The sequence below is a fragment of the Coturnix japonica genome, chromosome 1 (assembly GCF_054131305.1).
Source record: "Coturnix japonica strain WE chromosome 1, WE-NBRP24, whole genome shotgun sequence".
In the NCBI taxonomy this organism is placed as follows: Eukaryota; Metazoa; Chordata; class Aves; order Galliformes; family Phasianidae; genus Coturnix; species Coturnix japonica.
Genome location: NC_140663.1, coordinates 64,370,443 through 64,389,408, shown reverse-complemented (window position 1 = coordinate 64,389,408; position 18,966 = coordinate 64,370,443).

Sequence of the window (18,966 nt, the reverse complement as noted above, 5' to 3'; positions counted from 1 at the left end):
GTACATGTGTGGCATCTCTAAGTGAGGAAAACTTCTGGTAGCATCCAATACTTTTTATGGTGGTAGGACACCATAAAATACATGCTGTTCTGTAAATACCTTCATCAAGAAAAGTCCACAGTAATCTTGCCATAAACATAGTGGACAGCAAGTGGAGTGCTTATATGGAAGCTTGTATGCTTGCAGTATTGGCAAAATGAGCTAAAACTCTAAGTCCAAATTTGCATCAAAACACTGTAGTCCAGGAAATCTGCAAATAATTTTTCTGTTGCAATTTTTTTTTTTTTTTTAGTCCAAATCTGCTACAAAGTGTTACTTCAATTTGCTTCTATTTAATACTTCCTTTAAAAACTTTTTCTTCAATATTTGCCTGAATTGGCTATTTTTTTAATTTTTTTTTTTCTTAAATGTTGCTTACATGTTTCTGATCTTCTCTTTGTCTTTTCTCGTGTCCACATGATTCTCTCTCTATTTGCATATGTGGTGCTATGAAGAAAATAAACTAACAGTTGGTGCCAGCCCTCCTGCAAGGAATCTGTAGGACTTTCTCATCGCTCTGAGCAATTCCTTTCGTGGCCTTGGGAAAGTCACTTATCTTGCCTTTCTCAGTTTTCCCAAATGAAAAATGGAAGTAACACTGTACACTGTCATCCAAGAGATCCTGTGTGTGTCAGTTATTTCCAGGTATAAGTTTACTCATAGAATGTGTGTTAATTGAAACACAAGATGTTGCAATACTTGGGGTTAATTTTAGCCTCTGTGGTCAGTGCTGACCACAACAGAAAGGGGAAAAAATACCAATTATAATGAAGAGGTGGAAAAGCATTAACTTTTTTGTTAGTAGCCACTTTGTTATTTATTGCTGTGTACTTTGTGATTATTGCTTGGAAAAATAATAATAATAATAAAAAAATCTATCACTGCTCTGCTCCAGCTCTTACTGCAGCTGTGGATTTAGAGAAGAAATTCAGGCTTCAGCCTTTCCCTGGGGCTGATGGACTTCTCCTTTCAAAGTAGGACACTTCTATCTGATGGCATTAACCATAAAATCCCCCATTTCAAGTCTATGATATCCTGAAGGACAACGGCTCATTTCATTTCTTATCAAGAAATCGGGCAGATCAGTCATATTTCCCGAATCAAATGACATTTTCAGAAAATTCATTTGAACCAAAAATGAGGTTTCCTCTCCACAGACTCCAATTAGTTCAAAAGTGGTTTTCTGATGAAAATTCTCGAAATAACTGAGCTGTATAAAGAAAAAATCTATATCTATATGTATGTATATAGATATATGTACACATGCACAGTTGATGTGAAAGCCAGAGTAACCTATCAAGCAGCATAAATCTTTAATTTCGGTGATCAGCAATAACAGTGAAATACTTTAAGATCTCTCCTTGCTTCCTCCTTATTTTTCTTCCTCTCATCCCATCAGTCTGGCTATTCCGCTGGGAGTGTGCACACTCATTTGCTCCCTAAGTACACAAAATTAGCTGCTTATCTGTTGATCTTCTTACATGATCCTTTAAAAATCCTTTCTCTGTATGTGTGTCCAAGGCCGCTTTTGCCTTCAGAGGAAGCACAGAAGAGCCAATCCTCAGCCTTCCCCTTACCCACTCACAGGGGGCCTGAGCCTAATTAAATTGCTCTCAAAGACAAGAAGGGATGAATTTCCTTCTTTCCATCTCCCTTGTCACCCATTTAACTCAGTTGAGATTCATTCATTCCTTTTTACTTATGTTAAAATGGCAAGAGGGGGAGCCTGTGTTGAGGGGGAAGGGGGAGGAAAGTGGAGAAGGAGGAAGTGCATGGCCTGCACCTGCTGAGGTGCAAAATCCCAGGAACAAACGAAAAAGCAGAAAAGGAGTAAATGTGGGAGGAAGAAAGAGCTGAAAGAACAGCAGCTGAATTTCTTAGGCTGGTTTTATTTACCATTCTTTTTTCTATTGTAAATGAAGGAAACAGTCATTTTAAAAATATGTGAAGACATTAATGCACACTTTTGCGTACTTATACATCCAAATACATGTATGTATGATTTTATATAACGCAATACTTTTTCTTTCTCCCCTTCCACCCACCCAAGACCAATGACAGAGGCCTAAGGAGTGAGAAGAACACTCTCAAGTCCATGCAGCCTCACCCAGAAGAAGTGTGGACAGCCATTGTAGCTTGCCCATAGCCAGCTCTTCAGGAAGGGCTGACACTGGGAAGAAGCATTGGTGGTGGAAATGTCTGTACATGGGGAAGGATGACCTCAGCACTGTCCATGTTTCTGTGTAAGCCTAAACCTAGTTGTAAAGGCCAAGGAAAAGCCCAGCAATTAGCCTTTGAAGGTCATCCAAAATTGTTGTTTGCTGTTTTGTTTTTTTTTTCTGTTCCCCCTCCTCTCCTCCCATTTCTCAGTGTTGTATCCTCATCCTCCACCACCCAAATCCCAAACATAACTGGGGAAGCTGTTCAATTAAATCTCTCCCGGCTCCAGCTGGCTTCTGAGTGAAAGGTCAGCAGCATCCAGGAGGGAGAGGAGAGCACAAGGAGGAGCTGGAGCTGATGTTGCTGCAGCAGCCGCCTCCGTCTTCCCCTCGCCTCCTTCCCTCCCTTTGCCTCTCCTCTTTAATGATACCCAATGGTCAATCACTCCCCAGCAGAGAGAGAGATGCCCTGAAGCATCATTGTGGTTAGGAGCGATCGATCAGGTTTTTTTTAAAAAAAAAGATGATAATGATAACCTGTGGACATAATGTCAGTGAGTTTGCTATGCTTCTTGGAGGCCACGCACGCTCTGTCTGCCCGAGCTGAGGAGAGGCTTGGAGGGGCCCAAGAAAGCCTCTTCCCCCCACTGAGCCCACTTAGCCCTGCCTTAAAGACAGCTAATTAGACAGAGGGCTGCTATGTCTGCTTACACCGGTGGGGGAGAGCAGGAGCAAGGAGGGCCTCACACCAGTGGTGCGCAGGACTAGAGCAACCTTTGTTTTAAGAGAAGCTTCAAGTTAACTGGAGGTAATCACTCGGAGGCACGGCCATAAATAATGCATACCTGGGCTACGCGACTTGGATGCAGGCCCCGAAAGGATACTGCGGTGTGCAGTGGTGACCAACAGCTTTCTGCCACACGTGCTGGCCTGAGCCTTTATTTTAAAACAGATTAGTGCTTTGTATTGCGAGGCAGATAGAGGTAATCACAGGCCAAAGTCTGAGACGGAAATCTGAAAATCACCAGGAGGCACTTATCAGCATGCCATCTGAGCACCGGTGGATGTGTACAGACCCTTTAAAATTCTATTAGTATATGTCTGAGTAGGTTGTGGTAGAAATACAAACAGTTTTCCTTTAGTCTCTTTTCCTAAATCTCCTACCCTGCAGCCTAAGCATGGACTTCTGCTTTCATGGATAAATGCAGTTTGTCTTTTAACTGTTGAGACTGCACACTTACTGGGTGGACTGCAGAACCTGTCTGGAAGAGGAAATCTTCCATTTATTCCAGTGCACACTTTATCAGAAAAATAATAATCAAACCTGGGGGCCCTCTATCCCTTGCTTCTGTTGAGGAGATATAGGATAAATAACTCCATGGCAATAATTTCCCATCCAAACACACAGATTTTTTGTTGTCACGTTATTTTCTGCATCATTTGATGAACAAAACTACATTTTCCTCTGCACCTATTAAACTATTTGATGATGCTTTTTATTTTGCACTATAATTGGGAAAGCAATCATGTGATAAAATGTAAGTTTGTTGTGAAATAAAATAAGCGATGTTGAAAACATCCAAATTATATTGTCCGAGAAAGTTTCTCAGATGTTCTATTCATTTAGAAAAATTATGCTATTATTACTTTTAAGTTTTTTTGTTTTTTTTTTTTTTTTTTTTTCTCTTTTGGGAATAAATTTTTGAGTATTAAAATACACTAGTAACAGATACAATAATGATGTGTGATTCTGATGTTACTTTATTAAAAAGGGAGTTTGAAAGTGTTAAAATAACTTTGCTCTGTAATGGGACTTTTATCTTGATTCTTGCTTGAGAAACTGTCTTGTGTATGTGAAATTTGGATCCATTTGTGATTGAGGTAGTAAAGAATATCTGCCAGGACTATGTATTGACTTGCACTAGTAGGAATGAAAACTTTGTGTAGGCTTAAAGAGAAACACACAGAACAACATTTGATGCGATTTGGTATTATGCAGTAAAGAACTACAGAACACCCACATGGATTTCTTTAATAAAACACTCTCCTTTTAATTAAAAGCAGAGGCATAATTTTAGAGAAAGAGGTGAAATTCAGTCTGATTACTTTGAAAGCTAGCAGACAACATGCAGCAACTTTGTTCTATATTCAGTCTCATTAGAGATGCAGGTTTCATTTTGAACAGAGGTTGCAACAATTAATTGTATTTTATTGTTCCCAAGCTAGTGAATCAACCTGAAACCCCACAACTTTATAACCATGCAAGTTTAGAGTGTGCATAGGAAGCGTATATGAGACTCATTAATTCTTTAACGTGTTGAAATTAAGTACTGCACTAAGCATGATAAGGCATCAATAAACTGGGTTTAATTTCTGGATAAAATGTTATAATCTCATTTTTCTATAGGGACAAAACCACTTTTCTGTACCTTGGAACCAGTTAGCTGTGAATAATGATGTTGTACATAAGGTCAATGATGACACAGCTTTTAATCATAAGTGACAGTCTATCATATGGAACTCCATTCCAGGCAGATTTCTTGGTGGAAGAAGCCCAGTAAAAAGGGATAGAATTATGTGTTCAGGAAAGTATAGAAAATTTGCTGTTTATTGAGGTTTGCAGAATTGTTGCAGGTGAAGTGCAAAGTGTTCCTCTTTTCTCCTGACTTCCTCTTCATTCCTCAGACCTTTGCTGTGAAGAGCTGCTAAATGGTAGAGAACCTATACAGATTAAAAGGGTAAAGGAATTCTGATCTTCCAATCCAGAGCTGCAAATTCAGATTTAGTTTTTGTTCCTGAATCCCCTGTAAATCTTCTGTATTTTGTATTACAAAGGTGGGAGAGAGGATGGGTTAGGAGATGGTAAATTTAATAGTCTCCAAATTTTTCTAATGCAGAAAGGTCTGTGACAGCATCTGAGCAGTCTGTGGTTTGATTGGACAAGGAGAAGTGCAGGAGGGATACTGGAGGAGGGCCACGAAAATGATCCAAGGGATGGCACATCTCCCCTGTGTGGACAGGCTGAAAGAGCTGAGGCTGTTTGGTCTAAAGAAGAGAAAGCCAGGGAGACCCAATAGTGGACTTTCTGTATCTAAAGGGGGACTGTAAGAGAAAAGGGGCCAGACTCTTTAACAAGTTTTGTTGTGACAAGGGGAAATGGTTTCAAATTAAAAGACTGGAGATTTAGACTAGATGTAAGGAAAAAGTTCTATACGAGAACTGGTACATGTTGCCCACAGATGTGGTGGATGCCTCTCCCCTGAAGATACTCGGGGTCAGGCTGGATGGGGTTCTGAGCACTGACTGAGCTGTGGATGTCCCTGTTCACTGCAGAGGAGTTGAATGAGATGATCTTTAAGGGCCCTTTCCAACTCAACTTAATTTACCGTCTACAGTCTGTTGAAGACTGTAGATGGTAAATTAAGACCTCATCCAAAGGCCACTGAAGAACTTCCATTGGCTCTTATGTGCACTCTTTCTTACTTTACTATCAAACTTATTTAGTATTGTACATTTGACTTCTACAGCCATAGTCTTACAGACTAATTGAATTTTCTGCAGCCAAGAGAATAGACCAAGAAGCATGGGCACTACCCACACTGAGGGCAACTTACTGCCCATCAAGTCTTTGAATAACAAAAGCTGCTAGATACTACAGAATTATTTTTTGGCATAATTTTTTCCTCTTAACAATGCAAAGGAACAGATTAACTAAATGACAGACTACGTTAAACAGAAGTATGAAAATCCCAGGTGTACTTTTGTCTCATAAATAAAAACAAGAATATGAGGCCGTAAGGTAAAGACCGAATACTTGAGAATAAGTTTTTTCCCTAATTAAAGGACCTTTGAAAGCTTCCTAACCAACACCATATTTGAGATACTACACAGTTTTCTTCATGAAGCCAGACTACTGTTGCAATAATAAATAAATTCAAGCAGTGGTACTTCTCATTATGTTTCCTTTGTTGATGTTTTACTGCTTTATATTTCTTCTACAGAGCCAAAAAGAGCATTTGCAGACTAATATCTAAAACACCTTCTTACTTTATTCATACCTGCTATTATAATCTCCCATTTGTCTTTATATATTCAGTGTTTTCTATTCATTTCTTTCAGGTGACTCTATGCCAAATTTACTCATTAAAAAAAAAATAAATAAATCTGGAAAAAAAACACTATATTTTTTTAATGTTATTGTCAGATTTCAAAATTCTTTCTATCACTGATTTCTCTAATCACATTTAGACTTCCAAATTTAGCAACCAGTTGCAATTTTAGTAGCAACTAAACTACAGAGTGTAAGCTGTTCTATGATTTCACTTGGTTTGTATTTGGAGTCTAATGCTATGGACAAGAGGACCAGATTCTGAGTTGTTCTGATATGTTTGATGATATTATTACATTTATCAGAAGGCAGTGATATATATATATATAAGAAAAAGTCCCACTCAAATTATGCTCACTGAGCTAAGTGTATTCACACATTTGTCTGTTTGCTCCTATGCTTACCTTCTGTGAACAAATTCGATCCAGCCAGCTAAGTATTATTGGATTGGGTCATAATCTGAAAATTTCTTTTAGAAAAAAAGACATGCTCATTAACCATAGAGCTGCAGATAAGCATTTCTGGAAATCAGAACCTTGTGGTATCCCTAAGATGGTGTAATGTGACAATTTCATTCCTGTCAGTTCTCTTATTACCCTGCTACAGACACAATACCAAAGTATCTCATAAGCTACGGTTTGGGTAACTTGCAGCAGTAATCTTCAAACCATGAACAACAAGTTCATACTTCAGTCTGTCTGAAAAATATAACACTTTCACCTTTTTGAGAATTAAGGATACTGTAGCCATTTTCTCATGGTTTCCACTGCCTATTTTAATGCTAAGTAAAGTATGTTTGTACATTTACACTGTGATATTGTATTAAGCATTTATAGCAAATGTTAATCTTCAAGTTTCCCAAACCACTGTTTCATGATACTTATGTCAGACACTGTCTATTTATAATTGATCATTTTACCTGCAAGACTGTAACCTGTAAATGAAGTGGTTTTATTTCTTCATATCATTTGGTTGATTTTAATAAGTCACTTTTATATTAACACATAAAAAATAGAAATAGCATCTAGTTCAGAGCAGAAAAACCTTGAAAAAGCTCATGAATGCATACTTAGAAGGACAATAAAATATACTTCTTGCTGACAGCTTTATTGAAACCATACTAAGAACCTGCAGGACATTCCAAGGGCTAGCAGGACAACTGATGATTTTTTGACCAAAGAGGAAGGATTTGAATTCAAGCCACTTTGAGACTTAAGTTAGATGGATGTAAACTGATTATAGTAATTTTTTGTCAGACTTAATTTAACAGCCTGTTCATAATTTCCCTACTAGAGGGCTGAGAAACTCCATTTTCCTGTTTACCATCTCAGTAGAAGCCATACCAATCAGTGAAAAAACAGCAAAATTGAGTCAGAAAGGCATTAAATTAAACATGGAATACTGTTGAAGGAAAATTATGGCAAACACATACATGTGTGTGAAATCAGGTTGCCAGATATGTGACAAAATCACACTCTGAAGAAAACTCTGAATTCATGTTGAACATGTTCAAGCATTTTGCCAATAATTGGACAGAGGCTGTATTCATGTATTAGAAGAAATGTCACATAGTTAGCATTTGTGAAACTTGGTAAAATGTCATAATGCTGGAATTTTTTTGAACAGCGGTTAATTTTTTTATGAGGAGGAACTGGAGTTCAGTAGTTGCACCAAATATAATGTTGCATGAAGAGTCAAAAATAATCAAGCTACAGGAACCCAGAGTGAGCTGAAACATAACTGGATAGAAATCTGTGTATACTTCAAAGAAAATAGACCCTTGCAAACAATGAGATAAGCTACTCCTTCAGCATCCTTGCTTCAGGGGAGTAGGGCTGGGGCAAGCCCAGTACTATCATAAGGGAGTTTAAACTGGGGCGTATTTGCTGGGATATTTTTTTGCCAGCAACAGGATTCTGTACAGCTTCTAAAATATTAGCAGATACTACAAGAGCGTAAAAAATTCTGCATCATTTGTAAAGACACAGAAAACTGAACATAATTTTGATGTCCAAACAGAGATCTATGCCCACTTGTCAGTATGAAACACGAAGAGATGAGGACTAATGATCACAGTCTGCTTATATTTACTTTATGAATTTGATATGTACGTAACACCAAGTCATCATGGTTATATTACATGTTTAAGAAGGCCAGTTTATCAAAGCTTGAATCAATTAACATAAATGAGGAGGAATGTAAATTTTAATTAGGAAGTATTAATGAAAACTGGGAATTGTTCAAGGACATAATCTAATTTCACTTACACACAAAAGTGTACAGTAGTCAAAATGCCCTGAATAATATATGCAAAGCCATGTAATACAAGAAATAATTCTATATAAAAATTGAAATTGAGCATGGATAAGTTATATACTGAGACTTTTGAGTAACTGATAAATTAGAGACTCAGTTAAAAGTCAGTGGCCAATATGGTTAAAGACATCAAGAAGGCGCATTTAAAAACAGTCTAGCGTCAAAAAGAATCTTAGGTCAGATATAGTTCCACTGAAGATGCAGATGGCAGAAATCATAAATAATGACGCAGAAAAGGCAGAAATGTTTAATAAATATTTCTGTTCCCCACTTGGAATGAAACAGGAGGATGTATCCATCCCATATGATGTTATGAATGGAAATGAAAGTTTGCCATCTGTAACAAAGAAAGAAGTAAGGCAGCAACTTCTAAAATTGAGTGTATTCATATCAATGGGTTTAGTTTATTTTAGGCCCAAGTGTCTTAAAGGAACAAGCTGAACAACTAAATTTAGCCAACTGCTCAAAATGTAGGAAGTAAAGGTACCCATCCTTTTCTGCTGTCTAGTGAGCATCTAATTTTCCTACTTCAGGAGTGTAGTAGAAATACCTGTCCCCACCACGCCTTGCTCCACATATTTCTGAAGAAACAAAAAATTGTTTTCTTCTGTACTTCTACTGTAGAGTATTACTTAGGTGATACCAGCACAGTACTCTCGATGGTCCTGACTGCATTTTAGTATTTCTCCAAGTTTCTTTCTTTACAAGTATATACCATCTTTTTGAAAAGCAAGCAAAGGAAGGCCTCAAGCAATCTATAGCAACTGGATTGGATTAAAAAGTCATATCAAATGGATTAAAAACTGCTTTATTTATAGCCCTTAAAGCGGAGTTAAGTAATGAAAATACATCAGTGATTTACAGTGTTGCTGGTGGTGCTGACCATGGATCAAGGTTTGATCCAGTACTGCACAATGTTTTTTTCCAACCATTTAGATAAGGTTTTGGTGAATTACAGAACTGGATAACACATAGATATGAGAAAAATGAGCTACTTTTATAAACAGATTAGAGTTGACTGGTTGCTGATCAAGAACTAGTAAAATATATTTAAACACACACAAAAGTCAAGCAATACATTTAGGAGAGACTTTTAGAAAGACTATCTCTGAAAACATTGCCTCAGAAGAGGATGTTCGTGGGTCGACATAAGTTACGTTAGTGATTCAATGAGTCATCTTTTGGTGGATAAATCAAGGATTAAAGCAGGAACAAGGAACCAGACTTCATTTCTGTACTCCACATTCAAAACACTCTATTCACCTGTCAGACCTGCACTTAACAAAAATTATGGAAGTAATGCTAAGACAAAACTGAAAGGAACATCACTACATTGTTCTAAACACTGGCAAATGAGTCTAGAATGTGATGGATTCATATGAACAGATAGAGAACACACCTGGCAGATGGAGCCTTCTTCCTTTGCAGATGTATTCAACAATTTATATCTTGCAAATATGCAGATTTCTGTAATTAAACATCAGAATGCTTTCTTTAAGGCAATAGGCTCACTGTACTTTGTCAACTTTAAAATGAGATCAAATACCTCCCTAAAACAAGTCTTACTGTCTACGCACAATGATGGTGAGACACTATCACAGTGAATTTTTCCCAGTCTGAAAGACTATGTGACTGTGATAAATTTCTAATCATTGTGAAAATATTTACAAAAATCAATTTTGAATGTAGAAAGGAAACAAGTTTGATTATGTCAACAATTAGAAGAATTTTCATGATGTTATCTATCCTTTTTCTAAAGGATCCTTTTTGCTAAAATGTACCACTTCTATGGTGGAATTTAGTTGCTGTGACCTGGAAAATTTTTAGCAATGAATCTTGTCCAGAGATGTCAACACAACATCTCCTTTCCTGAACATACTAAAAATGCCTCCTGTGCATTACCACTAAGGTTACCTTACACACTATCTGTTTTTCTAATTCTTCATGAAGTCTTATTCCAAAATATTACATAGAAATTCCCTGTTTTATTGAGCAGTTTCCCAGTGGATTGAACTGCACTCAAAATGCTCCCATTCCAGGAAAGACCTCGCAGTTGCAGTAGTAGTAGTGGAGCTTAGAACATACAGTTAGAAGTGCTGTGACTTGCTCACATATCATGTGAATTAAGAGTATTTTTCCAAAATTATTTATTTTCTAGTCAGTGGAAAATTCCAGTGTCTGTCTGTCTGAGAAATAAACTGTCTCAGAAATAAACACCAAGACAATTTATGTCAGGGCCACCCAGACTTTTATCCCAAAGTCACTGGAGAATGCATGGGAAACACTGAGGTTTAGATATGCTTATGAGATTTGCTGAATTTGGATACAAGTCGGCTCTCAAAATGAAGTTAGAATCTTAAACTCTGCTTTTAGCTGTTTTAGGAAGAAACTTTCTAAATGCTCATATTATCTAGAAGAAAATTCTGGGGGAGTTCTGAAGAACACGTATTTGCTGAACAAAATGGAGACAAGTTAAAAAGTCCAGCATGCATCTGTACATAATGAATTGTGTGTTGGAGCCTGTGTACGACACTGGTTATGCAGCAGCAATTGATGTTATAGGATAATATCTTCTCTGAGTCACAGCAGTGTAATCATTGCCTAGGTGTGGAGATTTACAGTAACAATTTGGCTCTTCAAATGATTCACTGCGTGGCCCTCAGCAAACCACTTAATTTTACCTTTCAGTTTCCTCAGCGATGAAATGGAGATAATTATATTTCTGGAGCTTTATAAACACTTTGAAATCTATAGCTGAAAAGTACATAAAAGTGCTAAGTAACAATATCAGATTTCTTTTCTTCTCCAGTTATTCTCCTTATGAGACCAAGTCTACCCAGTTTTCATTTGGCAAGTGGTCTAGCTAAAGCTGATAGAATACAAAATTACTCAAAAACTAACTTACAATAAGACTAACATATTTATCATCTTCATTCTTTTGCTTGTTAGGTTTCTTACTTCTTTTACTTTTTTTTTTTTTTTTGGGGGGGGGGGGTGTTATGGGGAGGTGGGGGGTGGGCAGGAGGAATGGTAAGGACAGGAAGAGGCAGGAAGAGTGTTTCTTTATCATTTAAATTCTTTTATCAGTTTAATTTTCATTAGAATCAAATATATCAGTATTGGTGCCAGACATATCTGAGACTTGAAGTGGCTGCTGCTGTGCAAGATGTGTAGAAAAGAATAAACCAACTGGAAAGGAAACCAATGGCACTGACAGCTGCTTCAAATTAGGGGAAAATTTAAATACAAATTTATTGTCTTCTTCATAATACTTGTCCAGAATTTTAAAAATTTATCTAAAATTTGAAGTTAAATTTAAAAAATCATTGTCTATGCATAAGTAAGTAATAATAGAAAGAAGAGCACAAGTCTTGAATTTGTGGTGCACTATTTACTCCATAAATCAATATGTTGGGTAAATAGAGAGAGTAGATCATCCACCAGCTTAAGGAAACTATTTCTGGGATAAAGCATTAAGAACGAATAGTTATTTTAAATGTAAACATTAAACAACCATTTGGGACAGAATATAAATATAAAAATAACAGTAAAATTATGGAAGTAGTGAATTTATTTATTTATTTTACTTAGAATGTAGGTAAAAGAAAGATAATGCCTAAATTTGTTCACTCACTGCTATTATTCAAAGCACATGCTATGCATATGATCATTATACATTAGGATATACCAATAGCCAAGGGCACTTCTTCACTTCTCTCCCCTTTTTGGCACTTCACTCACTCCCAGAATTGTATGCTGCTCAATTAATAGTTTTGAAACTAGACACTTAACAGGGCAAGGACATTTGCTGCACAATAGTCTTACTCCCATCCACCTATCTGTAGTGGTCATGTGGTCATCTCATCTAAAGTTCTGAAATCTAGTGCTGGTTGGAAAGGAAAGATTATGAGTTAATAAAACCATGATGCTTTATTATTCACAGGTCTCTGGCCCCCTGTTGGGTACTCATTAGTATTTGATAGAATATCTATTTTATCAGAAGATCAACGGTTATCAAATAGTATATCTCTGGTTCTCAGAAACTTGTTCTGGTACTATTGATTTGCTGCAGCTTCTTGAACTCTTTAAGACAGAGGCATTTGGAAAAAAAAATCTCTTCCTTCCCTGAAAAAGAAAGGTGAATCTAATATACTGTGATTTAATGCTATTTTGATGGTTCCTGTAATGTTTCTATGTCTGAGTGATTTTGCAGCTCATTCAGGTTTATACATAGAGGGTTCAAAAGCAAAGTTGTACCTGCCAGGTTTACTGATAAGCCATTTTTTCCTTTATCCTTTTGGCATAACTGTCACAGGATGACACAGACTGGTAAAAAGAAAAGAATTGCCAAGATAAAAGTATGAACTATCCCTTTTAAAAACTAGAAGGAGTAAAAGGAAAGTGCCTGTAGACTACAGTTTGTTTTGGACTGGGTAATCAATTTGTTTCATATTATCTTCTTGTAATATGTTGTTTTTTAAGGTGAACTATGAGTTCAGAGTTAATGGGCAGGGACACAGGCTGTCCTCTAGGCTGGAAAGTTTCCATTAAAAACTGCAGAATATTGCTGTGTTATCCTAGTGCTGTCGTACTGATGACAAAATATACCAGTTTTAGTCAAATTTTTGTCTTGTTTAAATCTAGACCTCTCTGCAGATCCACATTTTGCTGAAACTGAAGCTCAGTAAAAAGCCAAAGTATTCCTTGATCAATACCTTACTGAATTCCTTTCTTGTCCTTTCACTGCCAGAATAAATTCACTGGTTGCTCCAAAAGTAATTCCTTTTAATTATTTCCATGGAAACTCCAACAGATACAAAAAGCACAATAACACTATTTGATAGAACATTCTCTCAGCTGCAAAATACTGTTTCTCAACATAGTCATCACCATTAACCACGCCTTTCCACCAGTGATGAGTAAAAGTCTGCACTCTGGACTTGGAAAAATCTGCACCAGCAGATGTTATGTACTGTTGCTGTGTCCACTGCTGAAAGGCATCACCAACCACCTCACTGTGCACACATCCACTCTTTTGTCTCCATCAATGTTCAGCAAGCATCACTGTATGACACTGGGCACAGTTTTTTTCTGCATGGAGCAATTCAATGGCACACTTTTTCTCCATACACACTTCCATGTCAGACACTAGATTTGTTGGACTGCTCCATTGCTGCTGTCTGTCACACAGCAACCAAACGTAATGGTATATTGGTGGGAAGGTTCACTGTCTTCCTCCGTACCACCAACATTCATCTCTGGCATTTCAGACCAACATAATAAAACAGGAGATATTAATTTTGGAGCAGCTGTTGTAGTACCTGTTCTGCACTTCCTAGGAAATAATCTATGCTTCATCTTGAATCTGAAACACAGTTCAGTACAGCTTTGATGTGCCCTGGCAGTAAACAACTTCTGTATCATGTGCATTTAATTCTTCAATGAATTGCAGGAGATAGGTGTATAGAAAAAAATATTCTTCTAATTATACAGAACTACCAAAATAAATAAATAAATAAATAAATAATGCAAAGAGATTCTCTCTTCTTTATATCTAGATCTCTTGTCTCTCAGTAGCATTTTACTTACAAGTCTGAAGAAATGGAAAACTCCTAACTAATAATTCAGTCATTCCTCTGCTTCAGTTTCCTCAGCAGCCCAACATGCTGAACTAAGTAACAGTCCTGTGCTGCCAAGCGATAGTTAAAATCCATATGCTCACAAATATACTGTCAATTATGTGATGCATGATCTGACTCATTAGGTATGATGCTCATGTTATTACTCAGCAAACAGTTCCTTATACAATTTAGGCCAACACATCAAAATTCATGAATTCTGATGGTTACGAAGATCTTTTAATGATGCCTTCGGAGGATGAAATATATTGGTTTCAAAAAGGTGTGCAAAAGTATGGATATTAGGTAAAAGAGTTAGAGGTAGGAGGAGCACACAAGATCAACAAGCCAGACAAGTTCAGAAACCTTTAGTGATTGTGTAGCAATCTGTACTGAAAATTCAAGTACCTTCTCCTTAATGATCCATTTATCTCTTTGACATGATTTTTTATCATTCTAACTGGCATGACTCCTGTTTTCTCAGTGTTTATTGCACATTTGTTTTGTCAAACAAGTCTTTAATAACCAACAGATCAGACCACTTCCTCCAGATTTTCTCTGAATAAATTATTTTTTTCTCAGGAAAACAGAGATGAATTATTTTATGTCCAGTGCAGTAATACTGATATGATTCTTGCAGTGAAAAAGGAGAAATGTGAAGAATTGTTTCTGCATCAGAAAGCTAACTGTATGGAGTCATTGCTTTTAATCTGTATTAAATTTTGCATAGATCAGTGTGGATGTCACCCAGGGAGGACAAGATGGTTAAAACAGATGTGCTTCTCCTATGAAAACAGCTAGTACGTGTCTCCACTAGGTACATAGTGTAAGACTATCTCTGACACAATGCAGAATACCTTTTAGTGTGGCAGCAATATACAGTTCTCTTGATTATTGCCTCTTGATGATGAAACTATGCAGTTTGGATTTTTTCTTTGGCTTTGTGATAGAATCACTGTGCAATTGCAGACTTATTCTGAAATTTACAAAAATATACAAAAATACAAAATGTTTAAACAACTCCACCCTGAAATTCATTCCTTCAATAGAATTTTTTAAATTTAACTGTTTTAGTTATTTGGATCAATATTTACAGAAACTTGTCTATAAATATGAAGCACACAACATCTTATTATAAATAAGAAAAATAAATTAAAAAAAATTGCCCTTTGGCTGGCAGTACTGTTTTCACATGCTTTAACTTGTGCACAAAGGGAGCCCATGAGAAGGTAAGCTAGAATGTAGATTCAGAGCACACGGTCTCTACAGTGTCTCCCCATGCAAACAGTCTTCCTGTGGGTATGTCATTCCATTTTGGAAGGGGTGCATCACTGCAGAATGAGAGCTACTGCAGAATATCTAACATCTTGTAAATTCACACTCTGAAGTGCAAAAACTTCCCCGAACCATTAATAAGTGATTCTTATTGATTTCAAAATCCAATTAAACTTAGAGATATTCCTCATCCATAGTAGGTTCAGTCAGGAAAACAAGAGCGAACCCTAAAGTTGAGGCTCTGGGTCCTTCAAAGCATTCCCTTAAGCCTTCCTCCCAGCCTTGTGGATTCTAAATATTTTTCTCCCTTTTTCTCCTCCTTCTGGCTTACTCTGTAGGCTGCTGCCACAACCACTGCTGATGGTCATACAGTGGCTTGAAGTAACCAGGAGAGACCTGAGTACCACGGTGAAGTGAGTAAGTTGATTACAGAAAGATGGAAAATAGCAGCTCTAAGTTCTTAGATACTGATGTGGAGTAGAGTATGGAAACATTGGTGAACCAACAGAATTTCTCCATCTTTCAGCCTCAGATCAATTATCTACATTGAAAGTAAATGGCACTTTGGGGGGGGCGGGTGGGAGGGGGAAATGTAATAAAGTATATAATTCTAGTTAGGTCTTGATACTTCAAGCTGGAATTATGAGCATCCCATGTGTTAAGGGACACCCTATAACTCTAACTGCTACTGAACCTTAGATTAAGAAACTTCTCTCCAGAGTGATCTAGATAAATTTGAGGAGTCAGTGTTGTGAAATATGACTTTAAGTCTTGTATCCAACCTGGGATTCTGCTAAAAATTTAGCTTCTTAAGGATATACAATGAATGTAAATGCAGCTTCCCTCTAGCTCAGACTTCATTAAAAATGTTACAATCAGAGCAGTCTTAAAACAGCACTGAGGCTGACTGTGAGAGCTTTTTGGTCTGGTTTTGTTGACATTAGTGATGACTTTGATGAACATACTTGAATAAAGTCAATAGGATTACTCGGTGAAACATCTCACATTTCTTCAAATTTCAACTTTAACAACAAAAAAAGCAATAGTATGAGGACAAGCATTTCTTTTGTGAGGTATACTTATCCCCTTAATGAGAATATAACTTTACTCCCTTCAAACCTATAATAATCTTTCTTAAATTATTTGCAAATTTCCCAACATTATACTTTTATGCATTGGGCTATAATCCTTACACATTAGTTTATTTTTCTTTCTCCAACTCAATACATTGAATTAAATAATAATAATAATAACAGTGAGGACAAACAGATATAAAGTTATGTATACCTTTTCCCAGCAAGAAGACAAATGGAGTTTTATCTCATTTCCCTACTCAGGGAAAAGGCAATGCCTTTGTAAATGGGAAATCTAATAGTACAGGTGAATTAACTGCTTATTAAAGATTATTCTTAAATTATGCAGCCTATATATCAACAATAACATATAAGGAAGGTTCAGCTCAGTAAGGACCAACTGAAGCCACTTCTCACTATTTCTGTATGCACATGTTATTCAGGGTATCAAATCTGCCCCCTATCATTTCTAAAGAAGCTTATGAATCATTTCTACAATTAAGAGATTGGATTCAGAAAATAGGGAAGGATGTAAGATGGTGCGCACTGTTTTAGCACAAGTTCAAATGACCCGATTTATTGCTTTGATGTGATGTTTATCTTGTGACTCAAGTTTCTTACAGATTAATCCAAAATATGTGATTAAAACAGAACCAGCTGTGATGTTTGATTGAGGTAAATCAGACTTAGCTAGTATCTTATAACTGGAGTCATTTTTTTTTCCAAAGCAGTAAACATTTTTGCCACGCTCTCATTTAATTATATCTAAAAATCCCAAAATACTTGCTTAACTTTAAACAGTCAGACTTCTACCGTTTGTTTATATCTCTTGTCAACTTTTTTTTTTTTTTTTTTTTTTTCCTCCTAATTTTGGATATATCAGTCCTTGCACTGCTGATATTTTGCTACTTATTCTGTAGACTGAATTTGGAGATTTTTTAATTGGGAAAAATAGAGCAATGTTTTACTGTTTGCAGTTTATCGGCAGTATTTCAAGCTCCACTGAGGCCTCAGAGATCAAAAAATCAAGTAAAGACAGAAAGAAGAGAAAAGTGAATTAGTTGGGTTATATTAGTAAATAATTTAGAGTGCTTAAAAAACAATGTTCACACATTTTTAATTTAAAGCCTTCTAAATCCTTTTAAAATTCATTTGCATCTGCAATTACTTAAACTGTGAGCTGTGGGCTGGAGGGAGTGAAACTATAGATTTTAAGTGCGTAGCTGGAGGTAATATATAAACTCAATTGATCAGTCTGGCAGAGAATTGATGCCACAATTTGTACCCAGTGGCACTTTCTCTTTCTTACCTGACTGGCTTAGAACATTATCAGAAAGTCAATATGATACGCCAATATAGTGATATACTTGCACTCATAAGTCCCTTGTTTAGATTAAACCCTAGGTGCTCACAATGTGGAATGCAATGGACAGACAGCCTGACTCCATCCCACTATGAGTTGATCTGAAAGTACTCAACTTAATTCCAGGTTTCATGTGGTTATCAATGTCCCCAGCAGTCAGCCAAACAAGTAACAGAGGATGTCTGTCTCTGCAAGGCAATGCAGTGGGTAGGGAATAGTGTGCATGTGATGCTCCTGTCTGGCTACAGTCCCCTCTGTATCAGCTGCCTGTCTCTAATAGGCTCTGCACTCATCGTGATCAAGTTTCCTTTATAATTCTTTTTCGGTCTCATGTTTTGGTTCTCTCTCTTCCTCTTAATTTATTAATGATTTCACCTCCTCTGCATTATCTTTTGAAATCCTTCCATTCTATAAAGGGCAGCTTCTTGAAGCCTGATGAAGAATGACTTCCAAAGTCTACCTCTTAATAAGTGCGTTTTGTACATACTGTAAATATAGACTAGTATTTGTGGCTGCATCAAGAAATGAATCAGGCCTCTATCTGCTAATTTGTAACCAAACATTAATCTGAGTAAAAACCTGTTATGTTTTGCATAACAGACGAAACTGAAGAACAAAACTATTTCATACCTGGCATTTCAGCTGTATATACACTCATAGTATGTACAGGAAATTCTGGCACATCCTCACGCATTAACTTTTTCCTTCAAGACAGTGTTATATTCCATCTACATAACATTTGATGCTTAGAACTGGAGAAATAGTGAAGACAGCTGTGGGATCAATAGTTGTTTAACCCTCTATGAAATAATGCCAGACTACGCTAACCAGCTCACCACAAGTGGTGGTGGAGCTTTAAGTGACACATACAACTCCCCCTTCCACTTGAAATGATACTAAACTTCATTGTTTGTAATAATTTACTGGTCTTTGGACTAAACTCTCCTATGCTCTAGTTTATAGAGCATATATAACATGTCTTTGATCATTCACTGTCTTGCAGACAACACCAAGC